Genomic DNA, 17,547 nt, shown 5'->3' with positions numbered 1-17,547 from the left:
TGATCATAAAGTTCACCGAAACAATAGACACATGTTCCTGCCTCTGTCCTGTAAACCGAAAACCACACAGGACTGCACATGTGCAGAACGGTTTTCAAACCTGAGGCTGACACAACTATAGAAACTGTCAAGTTTCTGAGTTTGAAGGAAAAGGGTCCCCATGAGTTGTGTCATTCCCAGACAAGAAAAGTCATTCTGAAGCTTTGTAATCCTTATGGGGCCAATGATACAAAAAGCACACTTTGTTTCAACATCAGGAACCCGATGGCCCTAATTCCTTATTGTTTAAGGAAGCAAGAAGCCTGGAGAGAGGTCCAGTTAATGGATACCAATGCTGGAGGCGGGAGACACCTAGCATGGAAGGGCATGTTTTCCTTCTGTCCGTGGGTCCCCCCATCCAGGGGCTCTCCATTCCCCTGGAGCCCTCCCTCGGCCAGGGTGACAATTTCTGCTCCAGCACATGCAGACAACTTCAAAGGAAGGACTTGTGCTTTCTTCCCAATAGGAACCTTCCCACCACAGCCCACGACTGTCGGATACGTGGGTGCTGGCCAGAGATTTCTCCCTCCACTCGCATCACCTACTGCTTTTCACGGCCGATCTGCCCGGCGCAGATTTCACCTCTGGGCCCCACATCCAAATGCCCAGCTTCCTACTGGACAATGGGTTCTCACACTCAACAGGCCCCAAACCTAACTCCTCCTCTTCCCCAACCCCTTCCCAGAGGATGGGATCCCTAGCCACCAGTCCACCGAAACCAGCGACCTGAGGGCTGTCCTGCACCCCCCCCCTCCCTCACCCCTGAATGTCTCCAAGTCATATACATTCAACCTTAGTAATGTTTTTGTTTCCACCCCCTCCTCTCTACCCTCTGCTGAAACTGCACCATCCCTGGCCTCAGCCCCTCTTGTCTGACCTTGTATGTCTCTCCAATCCTCCCTCCTGGCTTGGTTTTCATCCAGCCTCAATAAAGCCACCAGAGTGTCCCTCTAAAACAGAAAGCTCTGGTCCTACTATTTCCCAGCTTAAACCCTTCAGTGGCTCTCCCTGGCCCATCAAGAATCACCTCCAGCCTCGCCCTGCCCTTGCTCCTAATCTCCGGCTATGTTAAGTGCCTGTCATTCCCAAATACATCCTGTCATCTCCGGCTCAAGTGTCCCTGCCCACCCTGCTCCCTCCCCACCCTCCCAACAAACCCACCAGCACCTCTCTCTCTCAAGACTCCAATCAGCAGCATTTCTCCAACGAGAACCTTTTCCAGCACCACAGAACCACTATCTCTGTACCCTGCTTCAGGGCAAGCGGGCCAATGTTTCACGGCTTTGTTTTTTCCTCATCTGCTCTGCTTGTGATGGACATTTGGGTTGATCCCAGTTTAAGGCTAGTGCAAATAGTGCTGCTGTGATCATTCTTATACACTGTGTTTATAAACTAGTGCATTCGTGCATGCATTTCTGAGGGTATTACCTCCGAGTCTAGGGTTTTCTTTGTGGAAAGATTTTAAATTAAGGATTCAATCTATTTAATAATTATTGGACTAGTTAAGATTCATATTTTTTTCTTTTGTAAGTTCTTTTCATTGAAGTATATATAGTTGATTTACAATATGTTAGTTTCAGCTGAAGAACATAGTGATTCATATATATATATATATATATATATATATATATATATATATATATATATATATATATATATCCTTTTTCAGATTATTTTCCCTTATAGGTTGTTACAAAATACTGAGTATAGTTCCCTGTGCTATACAGTATGTCACTTTTGATAAATTGTATTTTTTAGGAATTTACCCGTTTATCTAAATTTTCAAATGTATGGGCATAAAATTGTTCATAATATCTTCTTATGATCCTTAATGAAGGTGGGCTCTGTTGTGATGTCTCCTTATCATGCCTGACATGGATTATTTTTACCTTTTCTTTCTTTTTTATTTTTTTCTCTTGCTCAATCTTGCTAAAATTTTAGGGTTTTTTTTTAAAAATCAATTTTATTACTTTTCCAAAGAATCCAACTTTGGGTTTTATTGATAAGTCCTATTTTATATTTGTGTTTCATTACATTAAATTCTGCCTTTATTTTTTCTTTCTTTGGGTTCAGCTACTGGACTATAATTTCCCTGCAGGCAGATGTTATGTCTTGGTTACTATATGTTTTCTAGAGCCTAGCATAGTGCCTGGTACAAAGAAGATGCATAATAAATATTTAGGGAAAGAGATGACAGAAGGGAGAAGAGGAAAAGAGGGAGAAAGAGAGAGGGGTAAGGAAGGGAGGGAGTTGGAAGGACAACAGAATTGGAATATAAACTGCCCATATACCTGAGAGGTTACTTGTAAGATACCTATGTGTGTGTGTGTGTGTGTATGTGTGTGTGTGATATACTGGGGTCCTTTATTTTTTTTTTAATTTTTATTGGAGTATAGTTAATTTACAATGTTGTGCTAGTTTCAGTTGTACAGCAAAGTGATTCAGTTATACATATAGATATATCAACTTTTGTTTTTTTTTAGATTCTTTTCCGTATGGGCCACTACACAGTTTTCAGTAGAGTTCCCTGTGCTATATAGCAGGTTAGGGTCCTTTATGTTAAACAATCTAGTATCATGACTCCAAGTGCAGCTCAAGGTGGGAATTATAAATATACCTAGAGACCCACAGCATTTTCCTTGGAAGATCTTCATGGCGTATTACTCAGCTTACACCCCTGAAGGCCCACCATGAATCAGGCTCCACGTTAGTCACTAGGGAGACAAACATGAATAAGAACTTGTTCCTCAGACTTGTGGTTGCCAAGGGGGAGAGGGGTGGGAGAGGGATGGATTGGGAGTTTAGGGTTAGCAGGTGCAAACTAGTATATATAGAATGGATAAACAACAAGGTCCTACAGTATAGCACAGGGAACTATATTCAATATCCTGTGATAAACCATAATGGAAAAGGGTATGAACAAGAATAGATATATGTATAACTGAGTCACTTTGCTGTACAGCAGAAATTAACACAACATTGTAAATCAACCATACTTCAATAACTTTACAAAAAGAAAGAAAAAAAAAAAACAAAAGAACTTGTTCCTGCCCTTCAGAAACTCCTAGGAAAAATCTGGGCAGTTTACAAATGGGCCAGACCCAGCCAGCACATTTTTGTAAATAAAGTTTTATTGGAACACAGCATGCCGTTCACCTGTGGCTACTTTCACACTACAATGACCAAGTTCATATGAACCTCAAAGCAGGAAATATTTACTATCTGGCCCTTTGCAGAACATGTCCACAGCCCTGCCCTAGGCAGTAGGCCCCTAGAAGGCGGGCCCTGGCCTTGTCTGCCGGGGACAGCAGGGTCCCCAGTCCACTGGTGAACGCTGAGCATATGCGTTCTCAAGGTCCAGAAGCTCTCTGGAGTTGGCCTCACTGGTGGGCAAGAATCACTCCTCATTATCTAACAAGTGTGCACTCTTTCCTCTGAGCAAACACAGCACAAAATGCAGCGGGTACCAGCGACCTCTTTACAAACCTGTCAGCTCATTCCTGGGATCAGCACCTCACAGAGAAATCTCATCCAGAGCCCTCAAAGTGTGCAGGGCTCGTTGAGCAAATCCTGAGGCCCAGAAGCAGAAACCAAGGTTCCTGTTGAGAAGTGAGGCTGGTTGTATGGGTCCCGACCTCACGGCCAACTTCGGGCTGCACTGCTTTATCTTAAATCAAATACTCCACTGGGAGAAAACTTCACACTTGTGCCAGGACAGCGTTAACAATAGTCCTGGAATTTGTACCCAAGATGACCTCCTCAAAAATGTTTTGTTCTCCTGCTCTGGACATTTAGTGACCATCAGGGCAGACAGAAAGACGAGGCCAAAGGCCCTGGCCCAGCCCTTCAGCATCCAAAGCCGTGCCCAGATGCCTGGCTCCGCGCTGCCTGATTTGGGGACCAACCCACTCGGCCACTGGACCTTTCTTTCCTGCAACAGGAGTGTTTGCTTTTCTCTCAAATGGAGATGATGTGTCTTGATGGAAGAACCATGTGAGATATCCATCCTCTAGAAAACAAAGTGCTAACAGCTTACATAGAGTTGTGAACTATTAAAAATTCAAGCTGTGTAAGTCAGCTAAACTGAGAATTTTTGTCATGGCCCCTTGCTTTTGGAGGGCCAGCCTTAGTGCTTAGTCAGCTCTTAAACAGGGTTTGTTGTTTTGTATGTTTTTTTTTTCCCCTGTGAGTATGTGTATGTGTGTGTGTGTGTGTGTGTTCAACTTTTCAAAAACTGTGGTTTAAAAAATAAGTCGATCAGTAAGTGTCAGAAGTGTCTGAGTGAGAGTAGACACTAACAGGAAAGCAGGAAACACAGTCTGTAAGTTTAGAGGGGGGAGGAAACAATTTCCATTCAACACCAAGGCGACAGTAGCACACTGATGGGAGAGCCCAGACAAAGCCAAATGTCATTTTCTTTATCCTAATTTATTGATTTTTGCTGGCTGTCGGAAGCGCTCAAGGGAGGAAGTGTGGTGAGTCTTTGGCCGATGGTTTTCATGGTTCTCACAATTAGTGTGGCGGGGTTGCTGGAGGGGAGTGCATGAAAATGATGGCGGGGACGCACAAGAACCCCAGAGCCCAGAGCAAACACATGTGCGTCCATTCCTCCCACTGCAGTGTTTCTGAAAGTAGCCTATTCATTTACTTGGAAGAGATCTCATGCCAAAGAAAAAAGACACAATCTCATCACCCACCCACCCAGACATCTTGACTCATCAGCCCAGAAACACAACCGTTGCTGGGGGGGGTGCACCTCCAAAAATCACCATTCCCCGAGCACTCGTTCGTAAGTCTGTGATACCAGAAATGTAAATCACCAGAGCTGCGTGGAAAATCTCCAGCCGGGTGTGCGACCCTCCTAGAGGTCAGGGAGGCCCAGGTGCAGGTGTCAGGACGGGAGACGGGGAGACACTCGGAGTTCAAGGTCAATAGACAACCCTGAGAGAGAGATTTGGCCCCCGGGATGTTCACTGTGCCAGTTTTTTTCATGAACACTCATTACAAAACTGAAACCAACATCACAGAACAATGAGAAATCACCAGCCCGTTCCACAAGTTCAGAGCCATGCACACCAACCACTTCAAATCTGAAAAACGTTTCGTGTGCGTGTGAGGTGACGCCCACCATGGGCTTTCCCAGGCTGCTCTGGTCTCCTGCCTAGGTGCCTTCCTCCCCCAGCCTCACCCCGGGGCAGGGTCACCACTGTGAAGATGGCTCCTGGACACGCACCACGGCCCTGACTGCTCAGCTGTCCTCCACGGCCTGACACCGGCTGCCCCTGGGTATCAGCACCCGAAGGTCCCACAGACGGTTCCCCTCCGGCCTCCCCATTCCGCTCACAGCCACGTTAGCACCTCTCACAGCCCTAGAGTCCCGCCCGTTCGCCCTCAGAGAGTCCCCTCGGTCAGGCCTCCCCTCTCCCACGTCCACTGACACCCACTGTGCGAGGCCCTGTGTTGACTTGGGCTCATCCTAGAAGGGCCTCCCCTCTGTAATGCTGCCCTCCTCCACCACCCGCTCCAGTGACCTCGTCTCTAGCCTGGCCTTCAGGGACTCCTCAACCCGCCCAGACCACCTTTCCTAGCTCCTCTTGTGTCCTCCCAACACAAAGGCTCAGCATCCTCGCTCACTCCGTGAGCGTCTCTTCCCTCAGCATCCTCATTCACTCCGTGAGCACCTCTCCCAAACCCCTTTATTCACGTCATAACCCCACCCAGACATTCCTCTCCCTCTAACCTGCCTGCTCAGCTCTACTTCAAACCCCAGTGCAAGCGCATCCCCCTCTGTAACCTTCCCACTCGTCAACCACGATCTCTCCCTGAAATCCCATGGCTCTCGAATGTTGCATGAGGACAGTGGGACAGTATTCTAAGGCATTAAGAGATGACTGTTTCCTGTTCTTCCCTTCACCAGCTCATTTTCAAATTCAGAAGAAGTTTCCCCTTCCTCCAAAGGCTACCTCTCAGATCTCTGTCACAGTAGACACAACACATCTGTGAAGTCTGTGATGAGTGGTGACCCCTAGGACCGCCCGAGCTGATCTTCCCCGCCACTGGCGGTGGCCTGCTGGCCCCTCCCCCATGCCCTAGGGGCAGGATGGCTTTCCCCACACTGTGCGCTCCAAGTTCAAGTTCTTGGTTCTCCAGCTCTCAAGGAGACTTTGTCCACCTCTAGCTGAAACAAAACTCTGAAAACCAAAGTGCTCTTGATTTGCAAAAGCCAGGCTGTGGTATTGAGAACTAGAAGCTTTCTCTTAGAATACCAAAGGGTGGCCTTCACATCAACAGCTGAACTCCTCGAGGTTCAGGTTTATGTGAGAGCCCAGGGGGTGAGGAGGGGACAGGGAATATTGGGTGGTGACAAAGAATCGTTATTTATCTACCCAAAAGGAAATTGTTGGTTAACAGTAGGCAGAAGGGAATCCACATGAGCACAGCTTAGAAACACTTGGGAAGTAGATGGGAAAGTTCCCTCCTAGGTGCCCCCTCTACCCTCTCCCCATCCCCTGCCCAGTGAAGATATCAGCAAGGAGCCAACGGGACCTTTCAGAAATCCCAGATGGGTTTGAGAGGAACAAGAAGAGAAGGGTTCATCTCTCCCAACATCGTTTACTGTAGTATGAATTTTTCTTTCATGGGGCTGCATCTCCCCAAGTAATAAGTCAGCTCCTTGAGGCAAGACAATGGCCCACGTGTGCACAGACTACATGGGTCCACACCCTGTGTGCTAGAGCACAGCAATGTTCGTGCCCTCCATACCCACGTGCGGGCTCCTAACGGGGCCCAAGGACCGTGCCAGGGCCCGAGGGCTTCCGGAGAGTGCTGGCCCTGCCTGATGGAGGGTCTCTTTGGTCACTGCCTCTTTGGTATCGGAGGCAGCAGAAGCGGGTCTGCGTGGTTTCCAGGGGCTTAGGGGGTAGGCAACTGTGCTGGCCTGGCTTTATCCCAGAAGGGCCTCCCCACTGTGAGGAGGCCCTTACTAGGAGCTGGAGGGTCTGGATGGCTTCAAGGCTAGAACGGGGGCTGAGCCTTGAAGCGTGAGGAGGGTGTGATATTATTCTTCACTTTCCGCCTTCTTGTGCCCAAGGGGGACGGGTGAGAGGAATCTTAATAGGACTAACCAAAGTCCTCTCTGGGTGGGGAGGGCTTCCCTGGTGGCACAGTGGTTAAGAATCCGCCTGCCAATGCAGGGGACACGGGTTTGACCCCTGGTCCGGGAGGATCCCACATGCCACGGAGCAACAAAGCCCGTGCACCACAACTACTGAGCCTGCGCTCTAGAGCCCGCGAGCCACAACTACTGAGTCCACGTGCCACAACTACTGAAGCCCATGTGCCTAGAGCCCGAGCTCCACAACAAGAGAAGCCACCGCAGTGAGAAGCCTGCACACCGCAATGAAGAGTAGCCCCCGCTCGCCGCAACTAGAGAAAAGCCTGCGTGCAGCGACGAAGACCCACCGCAGCCAAAAATTTAAAAAAATTTTTGGAAACAACAACAAGGTCCTCTCTCGGGACCCCCAACCCAATGCCCTGCCCCTATAGTGCCCACATCCCAGCAGCGGCTAATCTTGGCCACACACATCAGAGCTAAGTCTAAGTGTTGGCTTCCTCTCACTCTTTCCCTGATGGGGCCTGGAAGATAAAACCTTGGAGACCCAGGGATTTAAATCTTTGAGAGGCTCTGCATTCTTGTACTAGGTCTGGGCTCCCCACAGCCCCTCAGGGCCTCAGATGGTGACTCCCAGCCAGTGTCTCGCCAGCCACGCTGTGGCTCATGTGACCTCACAGCTTGACTTGCTGGCTTTGCCCCATGGGCTAGGGGTTAGGGCTGCAGCTCCCCTCCACCCCTCCCCACATGCAAGTCATCCTGGTCAGGCTGGTGCCCACCTTGGCTCCTCTGTGTTAGATCCAATTTTAACTTTTGAGTTTCTTTTTTGAGCAGTTCTATTTTTTTTTGGTAAGGATTGGTATTACTTAATTTTTATTCTTTATTAGGGGTTTTCCAAAGGAAAAAAGAATGACTTATTTTTCTTAAAAGATTAAGATTAATCCTATATTGTAATGATCATAGCATCCATTGGACCCTTTTATACATCTAAGTTATATTTGGGGATCTTAGGGTGCTTATTTTTCCCATATCTTGAAACATGTTTGCTACTTCACCGTTACTCATAATTATTCTGAACAATATGAGGAAAAGAAGTAGAAGAAGAATGATGGAATGACCTAGATTAAGAGGATAATGCAATAGTGAGATAAATCATCACAACTGCATCATTCTCAGTTTTCCTATTGCATTGCCAAATGTATGGCATCATCTTTAAGAAGGTACAAAAGAAGACTGGACATACCATCTTTGTAGCTTGCATTGAACACAGTTGGAAATTGAGACTTTTTCTACTTTTTGTTTATAATGGCAAAGAAAAAAAAATAAAGGAAGATGTTTCACAACTCTTAGATGAATCAGAAGATGAAGACAGAGGCAGCAGGTCTCTGTGCTCTAATGACAATGATGAAATTGATAATATGCATGAAACCTCAGACGATAAGTCTTTAGATAACAATATCTGTGACGAATTTTCTCAAACTCAAAATTTGATGGGTGAATTATATATTTTTATGGACCAGAAGGAAATATGGCAATATTCCCATTCAATCAGCCATTCAAAGGAGAAAGACTTGATCATGCGATATTTTGTCACAGGAACCTGGACCATTTCATTTGCTAAAAGGATGTTTGGGAGTGTTCTTTCATCTTTTATGATGTCTATGCACTGAAAATTTACTTGCATGGAGAAATGCTGAAGGCAGAAGTGTGTACAAAGATGACTGGAAGGAAATAGAGAAACTTGTTAGACTGATCATCTTAATTGGTTTATAAATCTAAAAATGAAAATTCTTTGCAATTATGAAGCAAAGAAGATGGCCATCCTCTCTTCCTCAAAATCACGTGATATTGAAGGTTTCAATTTTTTTTCTCATGTTTTGACGATGCAAGTGCAAGAAGAAGATGCAGAAGCAATGACAAGCTAGAACTTACTAGAGATATGTTTGAAGTCTGAGTCAGTGTTTACAGGACAATGTTCCAGACTCATGCATGGCAGCCGAGAGGCAATTAGTTGCATTCAAAGGGTATTACATTCAACATCAGGAAAATATGGAAGAAATATGTAGACTTTTTGTGTTCAATTCTAGTGTCTAAATTTCTAGTAGAGTTGTTTTTCACTCTTAATTCTACAGATTATTTGTACAATGACTGAGAAATATTTTTTAAAGGTTCCATTGGATCCAGATGTTAAGCAGGGATGACTACCTTTTCCAGTACATTGAAGGCTTCACAGGTAGAAATCTCCTAATATGTATTCTGCAGAAAACCATTTCGTGGCCAAGTAAGTATGAGAAATCTTGGATAAAACAGAATTATGTAAATTTTGACTGCAGGATTTCTCTGAACATTTAATATGCAAGATGTCCAAAATTGGTTTGACCATGAAATTCTTTTGGGGGCAGAATATTTCACAGGACTAGTGGTCTACAGAAGACTCAAAAAAAAAAAAAAAAAACGCTCTAGCAGATGAAAGGACAGCAAACCAAACTGTATTATTAGTTAGCTAAGGTTCAATTTACGGAGGCTTTTCCCCTTTTTTAGGGAAAAATTAAAGTGTCAGAACCCCAGCTCCATGAGAGAAGCCCCATAGGAAGGCTGGGGCAAGAGGAAAGAGAAAGGGCTCGGTCCCTAAAGAGGTCGGAGGGAGCTCTAGTGAAAAAGACAGGTGCAGAATAAGGTTCCCATGGTCTCAGACAAAGAGGACAAAAAGAAGAATAACTTCATTAGCTTTATTTTGAAAAGGAGGAGCAAGATTATTCTAGAGACGGGCAATATAATCCGACTCTTGGGACAGAAAAACTCTCTGCCCCTGCACAGTTCCCGAGGGAAGGGGACAGGGGCTGAAGGGAAGAAAGGAAAGCAGTGGTTCTATCTAGATCCTCAAGGGAGAAGGGATTTTTTTTTTTTTTTTTAATTCTTTGACACAGAGGCCTGGGTTCCGGCCACCTGGACATTGCTGATGTGAACTGAACAATCCATCTCTGAGACAGGGGTGCCTTCCCACAAGAATCCTGCGGCAGGGGCTCCAGTTGTCACCACTGGGTTCTGAGCCCAATTTCCACCACCCCTTCTACCAGCCACCAGCTCTCTCCACCAGCTGGGACAGCCGCATGCACACACACTCTGCCTTACCTTCCGAAATCCAACTGAAAGAGTACACCTGACTGTCAACGGCCAACACCACCACTCATCCCCTGAATCTTCCCCCATCTCCTCAAGGGCACCCCTCCCGCCAAAACCCCCATGCTCCCTGATCCCACATCCCCCTCCAGCACCTGACCCCTTTCCTTGCTTCCTTTCAGAGAAAAACTTCTCCAGAGAGTTGTACAGACTTACCATTACCACCTCCTTGTCCCCCAACCCCTGCTTCTCTCCTCCAGCTGCCGTGGTCAAGCTCTCGTCTCCCCTTCCTTCCTGAAATAGGGTACCAGAGACCTCCATCACCCTCACAGTCATGCTCAACGCTGTCTTCCTCTTGCCCAAACCCTCTACAGCATTCATGGCCAATCACTCCCTCCTAGAAACACCTTCTTCAGGAGACTTCTACAACCCCACCTACATCTGATGTTTCTCCTACCACACTCCCCACACTTCTCAGGCTCCTTTGTCTCTGCCAGATCTCAAAATAGTCTTTGAATGCCCCAAAGTTCTGACATCAGCTCTTCTCTCTTCCATCCAGTCCCAAGGCTTTAAATATCACCTATACGCTGATGACTTTCCAATTTTATCCCTGTGCCCATCTCTCCCTAAAGCCCTAGACTGGTAAAGTCCAATCGCCTCACTCAGCATCTCCACTTAAGTTTCAAATAGGCATCTCAAGCTTAGCATGACCAAAGCCTAAGTCTCAATCCCAACTCAGATCCCCAAGCTCCCTCATCTCAATAAACCATACTGGTTGTACGGGCCACGAACCTAAGAGTCACATTAACTCCTCCTTCTCGTCTCCCAGCCCTCCCCTAACATCTAATCCAAGAGTAAAACCTATAGGGTTTCTCTAATATATCCTATAACTGAAAGCTTCTCACCATCTCCCCAGACATTACCCTCGTCCAAGCTACATCATCTCTGACTTGGACCACTGTGACACCCAGTCAGACAGTCAGCTGCCAGAGTGATCTTCCATTGCATTACTTACAGGTACATCACTCCTCTATTAGTTTCTTGTAGCTGCCATGAAAAACCTACCACAAACTAGGTGGCTTAAAACAACAGAAGTTTGGGCTTCCCTGGTGGCACAGTGGTTAAGAATTTGCCTGCCAATGCAGGGGACATGGGTTCGAGCCCTGGTCCGGGAAGATCCCACATGCCGTGGAGCAACTAAGCCCGTGAGCCACAACTACTGAGCCTGTGCTCTAGAGCCCGCGAGCCACAACTACTGAGCCCGGGTACCACAACTACTGAAGCCCGCACGCCTAGAGCCCGTGCTCCGCAGCAAGAGAAGCCACCACAATGAGAAGCCCACGCGCCACAACGAAGAGTAGCCCCCGCTCGCTGCAACTACAGAAAGACCGCACACAGCAACGAAGACCCAATGCAGCTAAAAATAAATAAATAAATTTATAAAAAAAAACAAAACAAAAAACCAGAAATTTATTCTCTCACAGTTGAGGAGACCAGAGGTCCAAAATCAAGATGTTGGCAGGATTGGTTCCTTCTAGAGACTCTGAAGGAGAGACTGTCCCAGGCCTCTCTCCCAGCTTCTGTGGTTGCTAGCAGACCTTTGAGTTCTCGGCTTGTAGACACATCACTCCAATCTTTGCCTCCATCTTCCCACTGCCTTGTCTCTGTGTGACCCTGTGTGTCCTTTTCTGTCCCTCCTAAGGACACTCTCATTGGATTTAGGGCCCACCCTAATCCAGGATGAGCTCATCTTAATCCTTCCCGTAATTCTACATGCAAAGACCCTGTTTTCAAAGAAGGTCACATTCTGAGGTTCCTAGCGGACATGAATTTTTGAGGGCACTCTTCAACTTACTACAACTTCCCTGCCTAAAGTTTTCCAGTGACGTCCTGTTGTAACCAGAATAAAATCCAAACCCCTGTAAGGTCCCCAGGATCTGGTGCCCGCCCAGCCCTTTGCCCCCTTTCTCTCCTCTCTCCATCCATCCACCCCAGTCCAGCTACATGTGTCTTATTTCTCTCCCTTGACCCTGCCGAGGGATTCTTATCTCCAGGCCTTTGCACTTGCTCTTCCTTCCTCTTGAAACACCATTCCCCTCCCCCGCCACAGATTTTTCCATGGCTGCCTCTTCATCATTCAGAACTGAACAAAAATGTCACATCAAGAGGCCTTTTCTGACCATTCTAATTAAAGCAACCAACACTCCCCCCAGCCATTGCCTCATTACTCTTCTTAACCTTCTGTATAGCACGTACCTGCATGTGAAATTAGTGTCTCTGCTGATGAACTTGCTATTTACACTCATGAGAAAATAAGGTCCTTGAGTGCAAAGACTCTGTCCTATTTGCTTAGAGCAGTGCTTAGCACATAGTAGGTCGCTTGTGTTAGAAACCGAGGACTGGGGGAGAGGTGGAGGAAGAGATAAATTAGGAGTTTGGGAGTAGCAGATACACACTACTACATATAAAATAGATAACCAACAAGGACCTACTGTATAGCACAGGGAACTCTACTCAATATTTTGTAATAACCTCTAAGGGAGAAGAATCTGCAAAGGAATACATATATAAGGGAAACATATATATAAGGGAAAAAAATCTGAAAAATAATACATATACATATATGAATCACTTTGCCTCGGGTAACAGGCAGTCACACAAGACTTAAATTTGGAACTAGGTCCAGTGGGGAGAGAAACGTGGCACAAGGCATTCATTTTGGTGGCGCAGATGATGTAGCAGCTGAAGGACGGCTTTGCAGGTGAGCAGCAAGCTTCCCGGTGGTGGCAGGAGCAGTGTCTTTCAGTGGACTCATCCTTGAGAGCTCAGCCTAGAACCTCTCCTCCCAACCATCCTCCTAGCCATTTAATGCCTTATAATAAATTTCTTTCTCCTTGAACTACTAGAATGGCATCTGTGCTCTGCAGCTGAACACCGATCAAAACATTGCTCAATAAATGTTTGTTGGCTAAGTATGAAATGGCATTTGAAGTACCCCAGATGTGGGTTTGTGGGTTGGGGGCTTCCAGCTTAGAAATGATCTTATGGTGATTAACCTCTGCCATCATGATTACTGGCTACATTAGGTTCCTTTGGCTGTTGTAACACATTACCAGACGCTTGGTAGCTTGAAACTATTAAATTTATTCTCTTACGGTTCTGGAGTCCAGAGGTGCAAAATCAGTATCACTGGGCCAAAATCAAGGTGTCAACAGGATCATACTCCCTGTGGATTCTAGAATAGAACCCATTCCTTGCCTCTTCCAGCTTCCAATGGATGCTGGCCTTCTTTGGCTTATAGTCACAGCACTCTTTGCTTCCATTTTTACAACGCCTTCGTGTGTGTGTGTGTGTGTGTGTGTGTGTGTGTGTGTGTGTGTGTGAAATCTCCCTCTGCATTTCTTTTACAAGGACAACTGTGATAGCATTCAGGAATCACCAGGATGATCCAGAATAATCTCTCCATCTGAAGATCCTTAATCACATCTGCAAAGCCCTTTTTCCAAATAAAATAACATTTATAGGTTACATTTACAGGGATTAGGACCTGATATCTTCTGGGCTATTATTCAGCCTACTACACTGCCCATGACCAGAAAACTCTGTTCTTAGATGCTCCTCAGTTATTCTATGGGAATTCTATCGTATGTGCCCATACCTCACTTCATCTCCATTTATCCTACCCGTGAAGAACCTACCTAATGGGGAAGAGTAGGGAAGAAGAAAAGACACCACCAGCCAAGGGAACAAGGATGCAAGTGAACCCAGTTTTGACCAGGCAGTCTACACTCAACTGAAAGCAGAAAATGAATAACCAACTTGCTGGAGCTTCAGCCAGATGTATTCAGCTGTATCTGACAGGCCAAGAGGGACACCAGTGCTTGGCATGTCCACCCTGGCAGACCGGGGTATTGGGCCTGATGCACTCTCAGAAAAGGACCACTTCCCAGCTGAGGGCTGATTTTCAGGACAACTACAGCCAGCCTCGCCCACCTATAAGGCCGAGAAGGAAGAAAGAAGGTCAAAGAGAGAAATGAGGGCAGGGGAGTAGGAACAGATGACTGTCTGGATCCAATAGGCTGTTCAACAAAGATCAGGAGAAATGAAGAGTTGAAGCAATTATCTGGATAAATTAAGCAAAAAATAAAAAAGAAGTGATGGGATGTGGAGACCTTTCCAGCCAATGCCATTTAAGCCATTAGACAATTATTTAAACTTCCCTGCACTTGTGAGGGCAGCAACAGACAGAGGCTATGGTGGCTCTAGAGGCCTATGATTATTTCACCTATCTTAGCAGACATTTGACGTTAAATCAAGCCATCAGTCAAGATGGAAACACTAACGTAAGCTATTATATATAGGATGGATAAACAAGGTCCTACTGTATAGCACAAGGAACTATATTCAATATATTGTGATAAACCATAATGGAAAAGAATATGAAAAAAAGAATGTCTATATGTGTTTAATTGAGTCACTTTGCTGTACAGCTGAGATTGACACAACATTGTAAATCAACTAGACTTCGATAAAAAATTAAATTAAAAAAAAAAAAAAAGAAAAGACCATTCCACCCAAAGCAGGGGCGGGGGGAAGATGGGAACACTAATTTCAGCAGATTGTCGGTGTTACTATGGGAAAAAAAGGAGCTGATGAATTGTCCTAGCAAGAACTGTCACCAAAAATAGTATCATATGGGCTGGTGATTGGAAAGAATCGTAGGGTTTAGGTTTGGCACGTTTTTGTTTGTTTGTGTAGAGGATAGTTGGCCATGTGAATAGGGAAAGGCCTAGTACGAAGGGAGAGAGTGAAGACGCTTTACCATTCTAGACAAGTATGGAGAGAAATCACACAAGTTAAGGGCTTGCTTTCGAGAAGAGGGGACACTTCCTTCCCTGAGATGTGAAAGAAAAAGGTAAGAAAAAAGGCTGATATAAAGAGAAATTAGAGGTGGAGGACCACGGCAGACTAGGCAATTTTCTCCCAATCTTCCCAATGAGGACAAACATACAAGTTACACAAAATACAAAAATCATCTTTCTAGGGGCATCAGATAGTTTACACCACAGTGAAGAATTAGCAAGCCAGGAACTGGGGTAAATGGAGGCAGAGGAGACCCGAAGCTGGAGTCTGAAGCTGCTCTTCCTCTGGATGGTTACCCAGCTCCAGATCAGGCAGCAAAGAGGCCGAGAGGGTAAGCAGCGCTTTTCACAGCATCATATGGCTAGAGGATCAGGGACTGGAGTCCAGGGCCCACCCAGTTGCATATCCAAAGAAAACTGAATCCCTAATTTAAAACCTTTCCACAAGGAAAACCCCAGGCTTGGAGGTAATACCCTCAGAAATGCAGGCACGCACGCACCAGTGTACAAGCACAAGAATGATCCCAGCAGCACTCTTTGCACTAGCCCTGAACTGGGAACAACCCAAATGTCCATCAAGACTAGACAGATAAACACACTGTGTCACATTTATAAAAGGTAATACTATCCAGGGAAGAAGTTTATAGACTAAGGCTACACACAACAGAACAGTTGAATTTCACACGTATCATGAGTGAAAGGCATCATGCCTGACAGAATACATACTCTGTAGTTACGTTCATATGAAGTTGTAAAAACAGGCAAAACTAAGCTTTCGCTTTTAAGGACATGTAGTTTGACGGTAAAAGGATAAAGAAAAATCAAGGATGTTTTACCATGAAAGTCACAATAGTGGTCACCTGTGGCAGAGAGAGAGGGGTGGAGGCCAAGAAGAGGGAGTGGGGAGACCTTCCGGAGTGTGGTACAGTGATACTTGTTGATCTGACGGCAATGACACTGGTGTTGACTATAAGTAAATCATTGAGCTGTCCATCTTTGCTTTGAACACTTTTCTGAAGGTATGTTTTATTTTACGGTTTAAATACAAAGTGATGAGAGGGAGAGAGGATGGAGGGAAGAGGGAGGAAGTGAGGAGGAAGGGATGGAGGAAGAAAGGAGGGAGGGAGGGGGAAGGAAAGAAGAATGTGGTGGGCTAGAAGTCTATTAAAGAAAGGAGAAAGGGTTGCTGAGAAAAGTCCAGTGAGCAAGGATGGAAAATTCAAATGCCCAGAAGAATCAGGCAGGTCCTCCAGGAATGAGGTACATTGGTCGGGGAGTGGGGTGGGCGGAGAGAAACCCATTGACCCAGAGCGTCTCATACTCAGTATCTGTGTACAGGAAGACCCTCACTGTTGTTGCAGAGATGCTGGCAAAGTGGCACATGTGTGCCACACGTCAGAGGGGCAGCTGCCTCTCAGTGCCAGAGCGAGGAAAGGTCCAGTCCAGCCCGCTCTCCACCTTTTCAAGAATACAGCAGGTCCCCTATGTACGAACGAGTTCCGTTCTGAGAGCACGTTCATAAGTCCAATCTGTTCGTGAGTCCAACAAAGTTAGCCTAGGTACCCAACTAACACAGTCGGCTAGATAGGACTGTACTGTAACAGGTTTATAATACTTTTCACACAAATAATACATAAAAAAGAAACACAAAAAATGAAGAAAACATGTTTAATCTTACAGTACAGTCCCTTGAAAAGTACAGTAGTACCGGACAACAGCTGACATACAGGAGCTGGCATCGAGTGAACGGGCAAGAAGAGTTACTGACAGGAGGAGGGAGAGGAGGTGGGAGATGGTAGAGCTGAAGGATTGTCAGCAATAGGAGACGGAGGGCAAGCTGCAATTTCACTTGCCCCTGACGTTGATGGAACGCACGTTAGCATCTTTGAAAGTTCGCAACTTGAAGGTTCGTGTGTAGGGGATTTAACTGCAGTGAAATATCTGGATTTTCTTGTGTTCCCTGTTTCTTAATTGTTGATAACGAAATCAAATTATTTTAAATATCATTTCAGTCAAACAAAACCCATTTTCTGTTCCAGAGGAGGTCCATAGGGTTTAAGACCTCTGGGTGAGGTGCTCAGAATTCAGGGAACCTGTCACCCCAGAGGAACGGCTTTCTCCAGCGTCACTCAGTAGCCCCCCCTCAGCCAATATCAGACTTGGGGAGTAAAAATGCTGGAAGGCAGAAGAACAAGAGGGACAGGAAATCAAGGGAGGACCTCATTGAAAGGGTTCCAAGATCCAGAATACCAGAAGGGCCTCTGCACCCAGAGTCTCGTGAGAGATCAGAGACTTCAACCCCCAGGAGAAAAAAAGCTGAGTTAGAAGAAGTGAGAGAGACAGTTTCGGAATTCAAGAGCTCCAAAACTAAACCTTTGCCTTTTATCACTTTTCTCTTTTTACTTGCTTGCTTGC

The 17,547-nt window shown here is 45.9% G+C and overlaps 1 protein-coding gene and 1 long non-coding RNA gene across 4 annotated transcripts in view; both read right to left on the bottom strand.

Moving 5' to 3' along the window:
- Nucleotides 1-17,547, bottom strand: part of LOC309635882 (uncharacterized protein) — a 277,308-nt gene that overhangs the window by 159,885 nt on the left and 99,876 nt on the right. The window lies entirely within an intron of this gene.
- Nucleotides 1,930-6,893, bottom strand: LOC309635713. The gene is made up of 2 exons (XR_014248977.1): nucleotides 5,721-6,893; nucleotides 1,930-5,684 (listed from the first exon to the last, which is right to left on the bottom strand). It is a non-coding gene; the product is annotated as an uncharacterized lncRNA (long non-coding RNA).

The sequence above is a fragment of the Balaenoptera borealis genome (genome assembly GCF_965194805.1).
Source record: "Balaenoptera borealis genome assembly, chromosome: 10".
In the NCBI taxonomy this organism is placed as follows: Eukaryota; Metazoa; Chordata; class Mammalia; order Artiodactyla; family Balaenopteridae; genus Balaenoptera; species Balaenoptera borealis.
Note: the sequence above shows the minus strand (reverse complement) of the source record. Positions and strands in the feature narration are given on the sequence as shown.